The following is a 12,346-nucleotide window of genomic DNA, read 5'->3' on the forward strand; positions in this document are numbered from 1 at the left end:
ACGGAGAGGGGTGGCTCGCTCTCTTTGGGCGACTTTGGGCACAGGAGAAGTGGGGCTGGGATTAGAGATGCCAAGAACCCCCCTAATCACTCTCTAGTTCCATTACTACATCACCCAAAAGCCTCGCTCAGGGTCCATGCCCAGTCCTGGGTTTCTGATTAACCTTTGGTGGGCCCGGTGCCAACATATTTGTGGGCGCCCCATGAGGGCAATGGAGCATGGCGCAGGGGGGGGGGGTCTGTCCTCAGAGCGAGGGGTCAGTCAGGGGCAATATGGCATGGCAGGGGCAGCCCCGCTCCACCCAGCACGAGGGCACTATTTACGAACCAGCAGTTGCCAGATGCACAATGGCCCACCCAGCCCTGCGCTGCCAGCGTGCCCCTTCCCCTCGGGGGTGGGCCCATGCTGTGCCACACAGCCCCCCTGCCCAACACTTGAACATCCCCTCTCCAATTCCCTATGGCCAAAGCCCCCCCAGACCCGGTGTGCCCAGCGCGCCCCCTCTCCAGACCCTGCGAAATATGCACAGCGCCCAGCACAACACCACAACTGTCCAGCACCCCCAACAGAACCCCCACTCCCTAGTGCCCCAACACACATGTTCCCTGCCCCCTCACAGCCCAGCATCCCCCGGCTCCAGGCCCTCTAGTGACCCACTCCCCTAAGCCCTGCCTCCTGGCCCCACTCACTGGCCCTGCTGGGAGGTGACTGTGTCAGCCGGGCTGAACCGCCACAGCTGGACCTGGGGCGGGGAATCGCTCTGGCCCCTCGGAAGTGGTGCAATCAGCCAGTCCAGGGCCTGCCCCTGCTGGGCTCCATCAGGACCCATTGCCTGGAGGGGCCCAGCCAAGCCCCTCCCCCCACACTGCCCTCCCCCAACCAGCCGAGACTGGCCAGGCTTCTGCATCAGTCCCAGGCAGCTCAGCTCTGGGGAGACAGGTGGGGCCCGACAGGCCTGCAGCTGGAGGTGCACTGGGGTCCTGCCAGGGGACAGAAAGAAGCTGGCAGGGAGGCCACGGGGTGGAGAGGAGCCCTTGGCCGTCCATGGAGCAGGCTGAGAGGAGTAAATGGTGGGCGGGGGTGGGGAGCCAGTGGGATCTCGGGGTGCAGTGCATGCAGAGCAGGCCAGGGCCCCTTCTGAGCATGGGCCCGGCTCCATGGAGCCTCTGGTGGTCTTGTTAACCTGGCACTGCCCATGTTTCGAAGGGGCCGTGGCCCAGCCCCTTCCACTTGCCATGTGCCCTCAGGTCCCCCTGCCCGCTGACTCGTCTCCCCTCCCCCCGTCCACTGCTCGTTCCTCTCAGCTGGCCAGGCCCAGGGCTCCTCTCCACCCCCTTCCCCCCCGCCACTGCTGGGGCCTCTCCGCCGCGGGTGGTGGGAGCTCTACGGCGAAGGCTCTTTTATCGGGCACTAGCTCTCTTAGCTCAGGGCATGGGGCTCCCACTGGTGTCTCTAGACTTCGTCCTCTGCCCCGTCTCTCCGAACTCCCCAAGTCTTGTGGAAACGAGCCTGCTCCTCTCGCAGGTGGCTGACAAAGGAGGCTCCGGCCCGGTGAGGCTCTGGCGTTGTGCAGAGCACGGTGCAGCAGGGACTTATCACTAGGGCCGTAGTTCTTCCTTCCCAGAAACAGGACATACGTGTGGAAAATGGGGCAGCTCCCCCAGCCCCCCCAGGGCAGCCCAAGGTCAGTGTTTGTCAACAGGGAGCAGCAGGAACTCCTACCCCTGCATGGGCTGGGATGGATACCTGGCTGTCCTGGGTCCCTAGAGGTGTGAGAGCAAAGGGAAGGTTTGTTTGTGGATTTTCCCCTTCGGGGAACCAAAGGAGCTTTTTCTCTGAGAGCTGCATGGGAGGAAGTGAAGGCTCAACCCTGAGCTGGAGGCTGGCAGCGATATTCTGTTCAGGGCTGGTGAGGGGAAGCTCCTTGCAGTGAGGCTTAGAGGCTCTCTGCTAAAATCTGGCCTGGAAGGTGTTAGTGTTGTGATATTTGTTCAGTGCTGATTGATTGGCTGTAGGAGCTCTGTTGGAAAGAGTGCCACCCTGTCATAAAAATAAAGGGAAGGGTAAACCCCTTTAAAATCCCTCCTGGCCAGAGGAAAAATCCTCCAACCTGTAAAGGGTTAAGAAGCTAAAGGTAACCTCGCTGGCACCTGACCAAAACGACAAATGAGGAGACAAGAGACTTTCAAAAGCTGGGAGGAGGGAGAGAAACAAAGGGTCTGTGTCTGTCTGTGTGATGCTTTTGCCGGGGATAGAACAGGAATGGAGTCTTAGAACTTTTAGTAAGTAATCTAGCTAGGTATGTGTTAGATTCTGATTTCTTTAAATGGCTGAGGAAAGAACTGTGCTGAATAGAATGACTATTCCTTTTTTGTAACTTAAGGTTTTGCCTAGAGGGATTCTCTATGTTTTGAATCTAATCACCCTGTAAGGTATCTACCATCCTGATTTTACAGAGGTGATTCCTTTATTTCTATTAAAAGTCTTCTTGTAAGAAAACTGAAGGCTTTTTCATTGTTCTAAGATCCAAGGGTTTGGGTCTGTGGTCACCTATGCAAATTGGTGAGGATTTTTACCAAAGCTTCCCCAGGAAGTGGGGTGCAAGGGTTGGGAGGATTTTGGGGAGAAAGCCGTGTCCAAACTACGTTTCCCAGTAAACCCAGTTAGAGTTTGGTGGTGGCAGTGGAGATCCAGGGTCAAAGGATAAAATTAATTTGTACCTTGGGGAAGTTTTAAGCTAAGCTGGTGAAAGTAAGCTTAGGAGGTTTTCATGCAGGTCCCCACATCTGTACCCTAGAGTTCAGAGTGGGGGAGGAACCTTGACACACCCCCAGATCTCAGTTCTGCTGACTTTGCAGGTGGACGCTGCCTTTTGGGTCCTAGTTCCTGTCGGGCTCCCCGTCTGTGTGCTGGGAGGGGCCATCCTGTTCTCTGTACAGCAGTGAGTGCGTGTGCTGGGGCAGGGCAGGGTGGGGGGAGCGGGGGGAAATAAGCCATAGGGAAGGAAGGGGGTGGGATGAGGAGGACTGGGGCAATAGGGAAGGAGCACGGGGCGGGGGGGAAGAGAAGGGGATAGAGGAAGCGGGGGCAGGGGGAAGCGGGGGCCCGGCATGCAGCATCCCCTTGGCAGTAGCTGAGGCTCCCCATTAAGCAGGCCCATCAAACCCTCACCCTGACAAGCCCCCACCTCCCCTGCACCTGGACCACCCTGATAAGCCACCCGGACACCCACCCCACAGAGCCCCAGCCTGCTGCACTTGGACCCGCGCTCCAATGAGCCCTACCTCCCCTGCACCCGGACCCGTCCTGCGCTGAGCTCCCCACACCTACACACCTCCTGCTGAGCCCCAACCACCTTCACTTGGAGCCCTCTGCAGCGTCCCACTACCCCTGAACCTGGAGCCCCCCAACAAGCGCCTGTGCATCCAGATCCCGCAGTGAGCCACCTCAGCCCGACTGCTCCACCCAGAACCCTCTTACCCCACCGGGATCCCCTCACACTGAGCCCCTCCACACTTGGATCCTGCCAGGCTGAGCCTGTCTGCCCACACCTGGCGCAGGGGCAGTGCCCAAGAGTGTTTCCGGGGCAGGTTTATCCCTTCCGCTGTGTCAGGGTCGGGTGCAGCCTCACGGCCGAGTCCCTATCCCGGGAGGGGAGGGGGAAGGCTGCAGGGTGATCTCCCACCTCCACGCAGCCAGTGGCCTCTGCTCCCCACTGCCAGGCCGGAGCTTCCACATTCATTTATTGACAAATAACATTTGCAGAATTTTAAAATAGTGCACAGAATTTTTAATTGTTTGGTGCTGAATTTCCACAGGAATATGGGGTGCTGGGCAGTTGTGGGGGGGGGGCTGTGAGAGGGGCACTGGGCAGTGGGGAGTGTTGGGCACAGGGATCTGTGAGCCAGATGTCTGGGTGAGGGGGCACTGGGCATGGGAGTTGCTGGGCATAAGAGGGTGGGGAGCAATGGGCAGGGGGGTGGTATGGCAGAGCACGCTGGCAGCGCAGGGCTGGGTGGGCCAGTATGTGTCTGGTGGCTGCGGGTTTGCAAAGAGAGCCCCTGTGTGGGGCTGTGCAGACCGGAACTGTGTCTCCCTCCCCCCACCTCCCTGTGCCTTACCCCTGGCCGGCCCCTGGCTCTGGTGATCAACCCCCCCTTGTGCCATACCCCATTCCCCCATGGGGACCCACATATATGTTTGGTGCTGGGCTCACAGAAGGTTAATCGGGCCCTGTCCACACCTCCTTGTGCTGGGCACTGCACGGACACCCAGAGGGCCGGCAGGATGCATGAGGAGGTAGATGAGTGTGTGAGGCAGATGGGTGAAGGGCTGTATGTTGCATACAGTGGGGGTGGATGGGGGGCTTTAGGGTTGGATGGACAGCGGGACAGGTGGAGACCTGCAGGGACGGGTGGTGACGTCATGGGCCAGAGGTGTGATGGGTTCAGCTCATGGCCGCTGGCCCTGTCATCTCCTGCCCCCATCTGCCCTGGACTCTGCCCCGTCTCTTGCAGGCAGCACTCAGCAGAGTCAGGCCCTGTAGCGTTACACTGGTGCCTCCATCCCGTGCGTACACCTGTGCACAGGGTGCTCCTGGAGAGCTCAGGCCTGGACAAGCCAGCGGGCTCACGGCTGCTGAACCAGCTCCTCCAAAGACTGCCCCAGATCTCCCCCTCCTTGGGCAGCAAGACCCTGGCCGGGGGGGCTCCTTGTCCCTCCTCGCACCCAAAGCAGCCTGCTCGGCAGAGAGACTGAGGTCCCCTGCCTCCGCCCAGCCTCTAGCTGGAGCTGCTCCAGCCCCGAATTGCTGGTATCCCAGCCTGGCTGGAGTTGGTGTGATGTCCTCACGGAGTCAGTTCTTTTCTCTGATAGATTATGATTTTCCCCTCTGCAGTTAGTTGGTCTTTCTCTGCCTCCCCAGAACCTCTCCCCAGAGTCTGTCATTGCTTCCCCTAAAAGCTGCTTCCCCTTTGGGTCTCTGTGTTCTGGGGTCTCTGCTGTCATCGGGGACACTGCTCTGGCTATGGGCAGGTGCTCAGCAAGGTGAGGTTTGTAACTCAGAGCTTTCGCCATCAGAAATTTAATTAAAATTAACCTTTGCCTCATTTCTTAAGGTGCAGAGTAACACACAGGCACACGCCTGCTCACCAGGGATATGTTTGGGTTGGTGTCAGGGTGCAGGGCCCCCTGGTGCCCAGGTGAGGCAGAGCATGGTGAATATCGCTCCTGTTGGGGCACTGACCCCTGCTGGCCAGGTGGGATAGTGCCCTATGTGTATCTCCCCCCCAGCACTGTGATCGTGACCCCTGCTGGCCAGGCACGGGAGTGCCCTGTAGGTGCCTTCTTGTTGGAGCAGTGACTCCTGGTGGCCAGGTGTGGCAATGCCTGGCATGTATCCCCCCTCTCATTGCTGCAGCGACCTCTGGTGGTCACTGAGGGCAACTGCCTATGTGACCCCACCACTACCGTTGTGACCAGCCTGCAGAGTAAAGGTGCGGCCGAATTACCGCTGCCGCGGAAAGACGAGGGCCGCCCTGACGGCACCCGGAATGCCCCTTTCCAAGTGCCGCCGCAGCACCTGCTTGGAACGCTGGTACCTGGAGCCGGCCCTGCTGTGCTGGAATTGGGGGGGAGTCGGGGGCAGCAAAGCAATGGCTCTTCCCAGGGGCTGCCTGCAGGGGTTGGTCCCTATCCACTTCTGGAGTCATCAGCCCTGTAGGAGCAGGCAAGCGGTGGGAGTTCCAACCTTCCCAGGTGCAGTGGGGCTCGGGCTTCAGGCTTCTGCCCTGGGATGGGGGGCAGGGGGGCTCAGGCAAGATCCATGGAACGTGGGCTGGGGGGGGGGAGAAGTCTGTAACTCATGCAGTTATCGATATATGTGACCTCAAATATTACCAATCTGCCCCCCCTCACCAAAAAACCCCCCAAACCCAACCAACCATCTCCCCAACAGACTCTCCATCTGGAAAGCATTCATCCCTCACACTGATGAAAAGACTCACAGTAGAAAGACGATCAGCTTTTAAAACAATCCTCCTGCAAGACAAAGAAACTCACATCTTTAGACTCAGAAAACACTCCCAAGAAACGTTAATAACATGTTGTCATGAAGAAATCAAAGGGACGGGGGACGGGGTCCGAGGCACCAGAACTGGCTGCGGCAGCCCTCTCCCGGCTGCCCTCCCCCCTGGACCTGGGGCGACGGTCCAGTTCCGACACGGGGGAGCCGGAGCGGAGTGGGGGGTGGCTGTGGACAGAAGGCCGGGCCTGGCCTTTGGGGGCGGGGAAAGGGGTGTGCTCCATGTGTAATTCTGGGGGGTGGGGCTGAAGGGACACCCCAGGGGTGTGTGATGAGGGAGGAACTGGGGGAGGGGAGACTGGCGGTTAAGGGGGGGCTGCAGTGAAGGGGAGTATGTGGTAGCAGTTGGGGGGCTGAGGCTATTTGCGGTGGGGGGATCGGGGAGCCTGACTAAGTGGGATGCGGAGGCTGTGGTGTGGGGGGGTCACAGAATTGTCTGGTGGGCTTTGGGGGGGGACTCCATAGCTAGCGGGGCCCAGAGTGCCACGGCCAGGTTCTGGGGGGTCAAGGTCTGGGATCCAGTGGCTCCTGTGAGGTGCCCCAGGGCTATAGTGACTGGCAGGGGGCTGGACAGCAGCACCAGGGTCCTTGAGGAGGGGCTGGGAATGAGGACACTGAAGGCTATGATGGGGGAGGGGAGCCCGGACAGCACCATGGCCATTGCAAGGGAGGTTGGGGGGGGGGGGCATTGGAGAGTCTGAGGGGGTTGTTGCTTAGGGAGATGCTGTGGGTGTGCGGTTGCCAAGAGGGACCCCCCACCTTCCACAGCCATTGCTGGGGAGCTTGTGGGGGGACCACAGGGAGCAGGTTTGTGCTGAGGTGATTGGAGCCGGAAGGGGCTGGGGCTGTAGGGATTGGAGCAAGGCAGGTGGGGGCAGTGTGGTGGGGAGGGCACTGCAGCCATTGGGGGAGGAGGGACCTGGAGGGATCTGGGTCCGTAGGGAGGGGGGTAAAGGGGTGCGGAGGTTGTAGCAAGTGTGGGCCAGGGGTTCCTTTGGTCAGTAGCGGGGACTGGGGGTGTGTGTGAGACTTGTGCCATCCCCACTGAGAAGCTGACAGGAGGGGACATATAGGAGAGGTAGGGAGGCAGAAGCATCTGCCCCAGGGGAGGTAGCAGAGAGTTTGGGTGGGGAGGGGGAGCAGCCTGGAGGTGAGGTTGGCTCTGGTGCAAAGTAGTGTGTTGGGAGGAAGAGAACGCACGTGTAAACACTGATTCAAATGACACAAGTGCCACTTTCTCCGGCAGCCAACCCTAGGGGCCGCAGTGACAAGAGAAGGATTTACAAGTAGGAAAGTGAGATTGAAAGGACAAAGCTTAGCAGGGGGATGCTGAGCGTAAGACCTGAAATGTATCCGTGTGGTTCCCAGGATCAAATCTCAAGAAATGGTCTTACAGTCGACAACCAAAGCGCACCCAGCTGAAGCTCTGGGCAGCCCTTCACAAGCTGTTCTAAAAAATACTTCAACAGAAACTCTAGACTGAAGCCTGCCCCCTGATCAGAGCAGGAGCCCCAACACACCTCTGCTCATTGACCCTCCCTGCCCCCAGCCCTCGCAGGACAATTTAACTGTCACAGCAGCAGCCGCTGCGTTGAGTTTGCTGTGGCCATAAGTTCAACTAAAGCAAAAATGTGTTTGGGAATCACGGGACTGGATGATAACGGCCTAGTGGCCTGAAAATCCCTGGCTGGTTTAATGCCTTGGACCCCTCTCAGAAGAAGCTGCTCACAGGGTAAGAGGCTCCTGTGACACTTGAAAACATGCAGCAGGTCTACTGCTGGAAGGGCAGGGCCAGAGGAGAGGCCCAGCAACCTGCCCCAGGATTTGGCATTTCCTCAGGATTATGGGACCTTCCCTGAACACTGTTAGATGCATTAATTGATTTTATTGGGGGAGGGGGGGACTGTTAGACAGTCATTTACAATTTTTCTCTTTATAGACTTAAGCAACCAAATAAAATATTGTAAACTGCAGAATTCTGTAGCTCTGGTCCCTGTTGCTGCTGCCCCATTCTGTAGCCCTTGGTCCCATTTTACTCCTTTCTTGCTGTCTCCATTGGATTGGTCTGTAGGATGAGCTCAGGGGCAATACGGAGCCAACTGGGCTTGCCTGAAGAAGAAGTGGAGCTCTGCAAGGTATCTGCAACCCTAGCTCCCCTCCCAGGGACTACAGCTGGCCAGGACAGCCCATTAACTGCATTGGAGGCTTGCTCCTCCTGCGCGTTTCCTCTCCAGGTAGCTTTTCTTGCTAGCAGGGTACCAATGTCATGCAATGAGTGACATCTGGTCTGTGCTGCCTCTGCCCTCATCATTCTGCCGCAATGCTGTCAGTGCAATATTGTAACTGCTCACCCTGTGGCCACTGTGAAATTGCTATGACTGCATGGGCAGACAGAGCAAAAATCCATTGGAGAACTGCTCATCTAGGCACTTCTTCAATTCAGGTAATTATGGATCTAAATCCCCATGACTGCTCTGAAAGTCTCAGCCTCCGTATTGCCACCATGTGATTTTATCATGGGTCTCATGGTATTTGGGGTTTCCAAGAGCCCAGCTCCTGGCGTCCAATGGCTAGATGAGAACTTTGGCTTTCATTTAAGAAAAATAAAGTTAAGTTTCTAGCCCTAGTGGATTCAGAGAAGTGAAAATGTGACCTCATTCCACCCGGAAGGCTCAGGAATCAAACAGCAAAGAGTGCCCCTTACATGAAGGGGGACCCTGGGGAAGAGCAGACCCCCAGCCCAGCATTAAAACACAAGACTATTTCTATAGAAGGCTCAGTGGGGTGAGGTGAATCAACTTTCTGGTCTAGACAGGTTCTCATAACATGCTCGGTAGCTTTCCTGCCTTTTGTCTCTTCTCACACAGCCCAGTTCTCTTCACCCCAAGCCCCATTTCTGCTGGGTGGAGTGATAGTGATCCTTTATCTTCTCCCCTCATTCCCTCCACCGATCCCCAATGTCTCCCCTCACTCCCCGGAGTGTTTCTAGGGCCTATCAGATCAAACCCCAGGAGTTTGGCTTTGACACCCAAACAAACCCAGGATTTTGGCAACTAAAATCTGGAGGCCTGTTTGTGATGGGGTATACCTGGCCCCTTGTGGCCTTCTCCTGGTGGCCCTGCAGTCCTACTCCTTGCCCCAGGAAGGAGCAGCAGAGGGGGCTCCTCTAGGCTTGCCTAGAGAAGCCTCATGGAAGCAGCCAGTCAGAGCCCAGCAGCCTCCTAGAAAAAGGAGCTGCAGGACCTCAGCTACTCAGTTCCTTGCTGGGGGTGGAGGAGCAAAGAAGGGTGCTCAGCTCTGGCCAAAAGGCATTTGAGTCTGGGGTGGGGGGTCCCGGCCCAGCCACTCTTCTCCGCCCCCGCTCTCCCCTGCTCCGAGGCCACCGGCAGCCAAACTCCCGCCTCGCCCCTCAGCTCGCTGCGGACTCGCCCCACCTCCACCCCCTGCCCCCGGTCCGCGGTGTGCTGGGCAGAGAGAGGGGGACGTGGAGAAGAGGTGGGGACAGGGCCTTGAGGAAGGGGGTGGAATCAGGGTATACCCTCTCCAGCCCCCTCCTGTGAACTGCTCAGGGCAGGGGGCTGGAAGCACCCCCATGACTCCAGTGCACCTCCCCAGCCCTGACCCCTGCAGCCCTCTCCCACACACGCAGCCCCCTGCCCTGACTCCAGCACCCCCCTCACACACACCCAGTCCCCAGTTCTGACTCCTGCACCCCCCTCACATCCCCACCCCCACCCTGAGCACCAAATGGGAGCTCTTGCACCCTCCCCACCTCATACCAACCTGCACCCCTCACACCGAATGGGAGCTCCCCCAGGTAAGCGCTCCACACCCCCAACCTCCTGCCCCAACCCTGAGCCCCCTCCCTCATTCTACTTCCTGTTCAGACCCTGCACCCCAGCCCCCAGCCTTCTCCTTCACACCCAGCCCTGTGCTCCGTGCACCCCACCCTCAGCTCAGTGCAGAGCGAGATGAGGAGAATGGGCTAGAACCAGGGCGAAGGTAGGTACCCACCCTATGTGGGCAGGAGTGGGGGGGATCCTGTTTACCCCCTCCCCAGCCCTGCTGTGCTTGCAGTTTACCCCCGGCCCCTCTCTTGCTCCAGGGACCAATCCTAGCTCCTGTCCCACTGTGCTTTTGCCCTCAGACCTTGCCTTGCTCCAATCAACAGGGACTACTCCGCCCCCCATGTCCCGCTGTGCTCATCTTGCCCCTGTCCCCTGCCTCACTCCAGCTGGGGACCAATCCTTCCCCCTGCCCCCCATGCCCAACTTTGAGGGTGGATAAAAATCAATGACTATTTTTAAAAAATCAAATAATCTGATTCTTTTAATTTAAATTGGATTTTTGAGGAAAAAATATCTAAAGATTGTTTTAATTAAGGTACATCAGAGATGCTTAGTTTTGCAGTTCTCAAACGGTGGATTTGTGTCTCCAGAGGTAACGTGCTTGTTAACAGCAAAAATGTTTTAAATAAATAAATAATATAGAGAGGTGAGAAATAACAGACCTCAACTCTATTGTCCCTCTGCAAATATGTGGACACAGGGTCAACCCCGTACCTCTCTTTAAAAGTGAAAAGTTTCAAAAAGTTCAATGAATAGAAGATTGTTGGGGGCAGAATAGATCTGGACAAGGAAAAGAAGTCTGGAGATAAACGTGAGAAGTGAGGGACATATGCTTTTTGTTAAACTATTATGTTTGCTGTTGAGGAAAAATATCCAGAATACTTCACGTGGTTGTTTTAGTTAAATACAGCAATTTAAATATCTGTCTGGGGATGTTCTCTTCCTAATACAGCCTGGCAAGAAAATCTTCCAAATATTAATGATTAACCTGTTGAATTGGAGAGAGTTCACCTCCCAATAACTTCATAAATCTCTGCGTCAGTTACCTTTGGTAAATGAAATAACCAAACACGCATTCATTTTGTGACATAGCTGTAAAACTCATCTGAAAAGTTTTCAAAATAAATCACGGTTTAAAAATGTATAGTGTTTCCCTTCTAAAAGTGAAACCTACATCAAACTCTGACTTGTGAAGAATATGTATTAAGGATATAACAAGCAACAAGAATGCACTTTTATGTAGAAAACCATGATTAAATGGAGTCTTCCTGATGAGTGATTTAAATCAAATCCACCCTGCCCGCTGTATTCTTGCCCCGGCCTCTTCATTCCCCAGGTGGGCCCACAAATATGTTTGGTGCCAGGCCCACAGAAAGTCAATCCTGCCCTGTTCCTAGAATGAACCCTCACTGAGTGGGGCGATCCCCAGGGAGCAGCTCCAACCTCCAGCGTGTCTGGCCAGCGGCAGGACATGAGCACGGCAAGGGAGGGGGGTGGCAGTGACATCACACAGGCCTTTTGCAGGAGCTCAGCCGATTGGTCAAAGGTGGTGGGGAGGTGGTGACCTCACAGACAGATGCTGACATCAGCCAGGCAGGACGGGGAGGGGCCAGAGAAACCTCGGCGACCCCTGTGGCTTCACTTCAGCGAGTCTCCTTCTCGAGGTCTCTCCGTGAGGACTGAGAGGGGATCGGGGTCACGTACGTGAGCACCAGGGGGAACCTCTCTAGAGTTTTCTCCTTTCCTTTCAGTGATTTATTGATAGAAAACACACGTCCCTGTTGAGAAGGTAAGAGCCTGCTCAGGGCTGAAACCTCTTCAGTCGGATCCATCTGCTGACAGTTGAATTCTAGGCGTGGAAAACACAAGCTTAAGGGGGCAGAATTTTATTCCGCACCTGAATTCTGTCCCTTAGAATCACTGGGGACATGAGGGTTAGTCCTTTTTATTTCACCTTTTCCTCCATTCCTCCCTCCTTTCTCTTCTTCTCTTGCATCTTTTGTCCTTTCTCCTCTTCCCCTCCCAACACCAGGAGATGTGTGTGTGTTTGTGAATCCACTGATCTTCCTTCATGTGGGAACAGATGATACCGATAGAGTCTCGTTGGAACGTATCAAGGAAGACTATGCCAGGCTTGGGAAGAAGCTTTAGGAAATTGAGGCTCAGGTGATCTTCAGTGGGTTTCTGCCTGTTCCTAGAGGTGGGCAACAAAGGTGTGACAAGATTATGACTATCAACAGATGGCTCAGGCAGTGGTGCTAGAAGGAGGGCTTTGGGATGTATGGCCACTGGGAGGCCTTCATGGACAGAGGACTGTTCTCTCCAGATGGACTTCATCTGAGTCGGGAAGGAAATAGACCTCTCGGATGGAGGCTGGCACAACTGATTAAGAGAGCTTTAAACGAGGAATTTGGGG

General features: G+C 56.1%; 1 protein-coding gene and 1 long non-coding RNA gene across 4 annotated transcripts in view; both read left to right on the forward strand.

The window, feature by feature from the left end:
* LOC102930774 (class I histocompatibility antigen, F10 alpha chain) overlaps positions 1–12,346 on the forward strand; it is a 1,343,638-nt gene that overhangs the window by 590,392 nt on the left and 740,900 nt on the right. The window lies entirely within an intron of this gene.
* Positions 1–12,346, forward strand: part of LOC119566044 — a 109,688-nt gene that overhangs the window by 19,254 nt on the left and 78,088 nt on the right. The window lies entirely within an intron of this gene.

The sequence above is a fragment of the Chelonia mydas genome, chromosome 4 (assembly GCF_015237465.2).
Source record: "Chelonia mydas isolate rCheMyd1 chromosome 4, rCheMyd1.pri.v2, whole genome shotgun sequence".
Taxonomy (NCBI): domain Eukaryota; kingdom Metazoa; phylum Chordata; order Testudines; family Cheloniidae; genus Chelonia; species Chelonia mydas.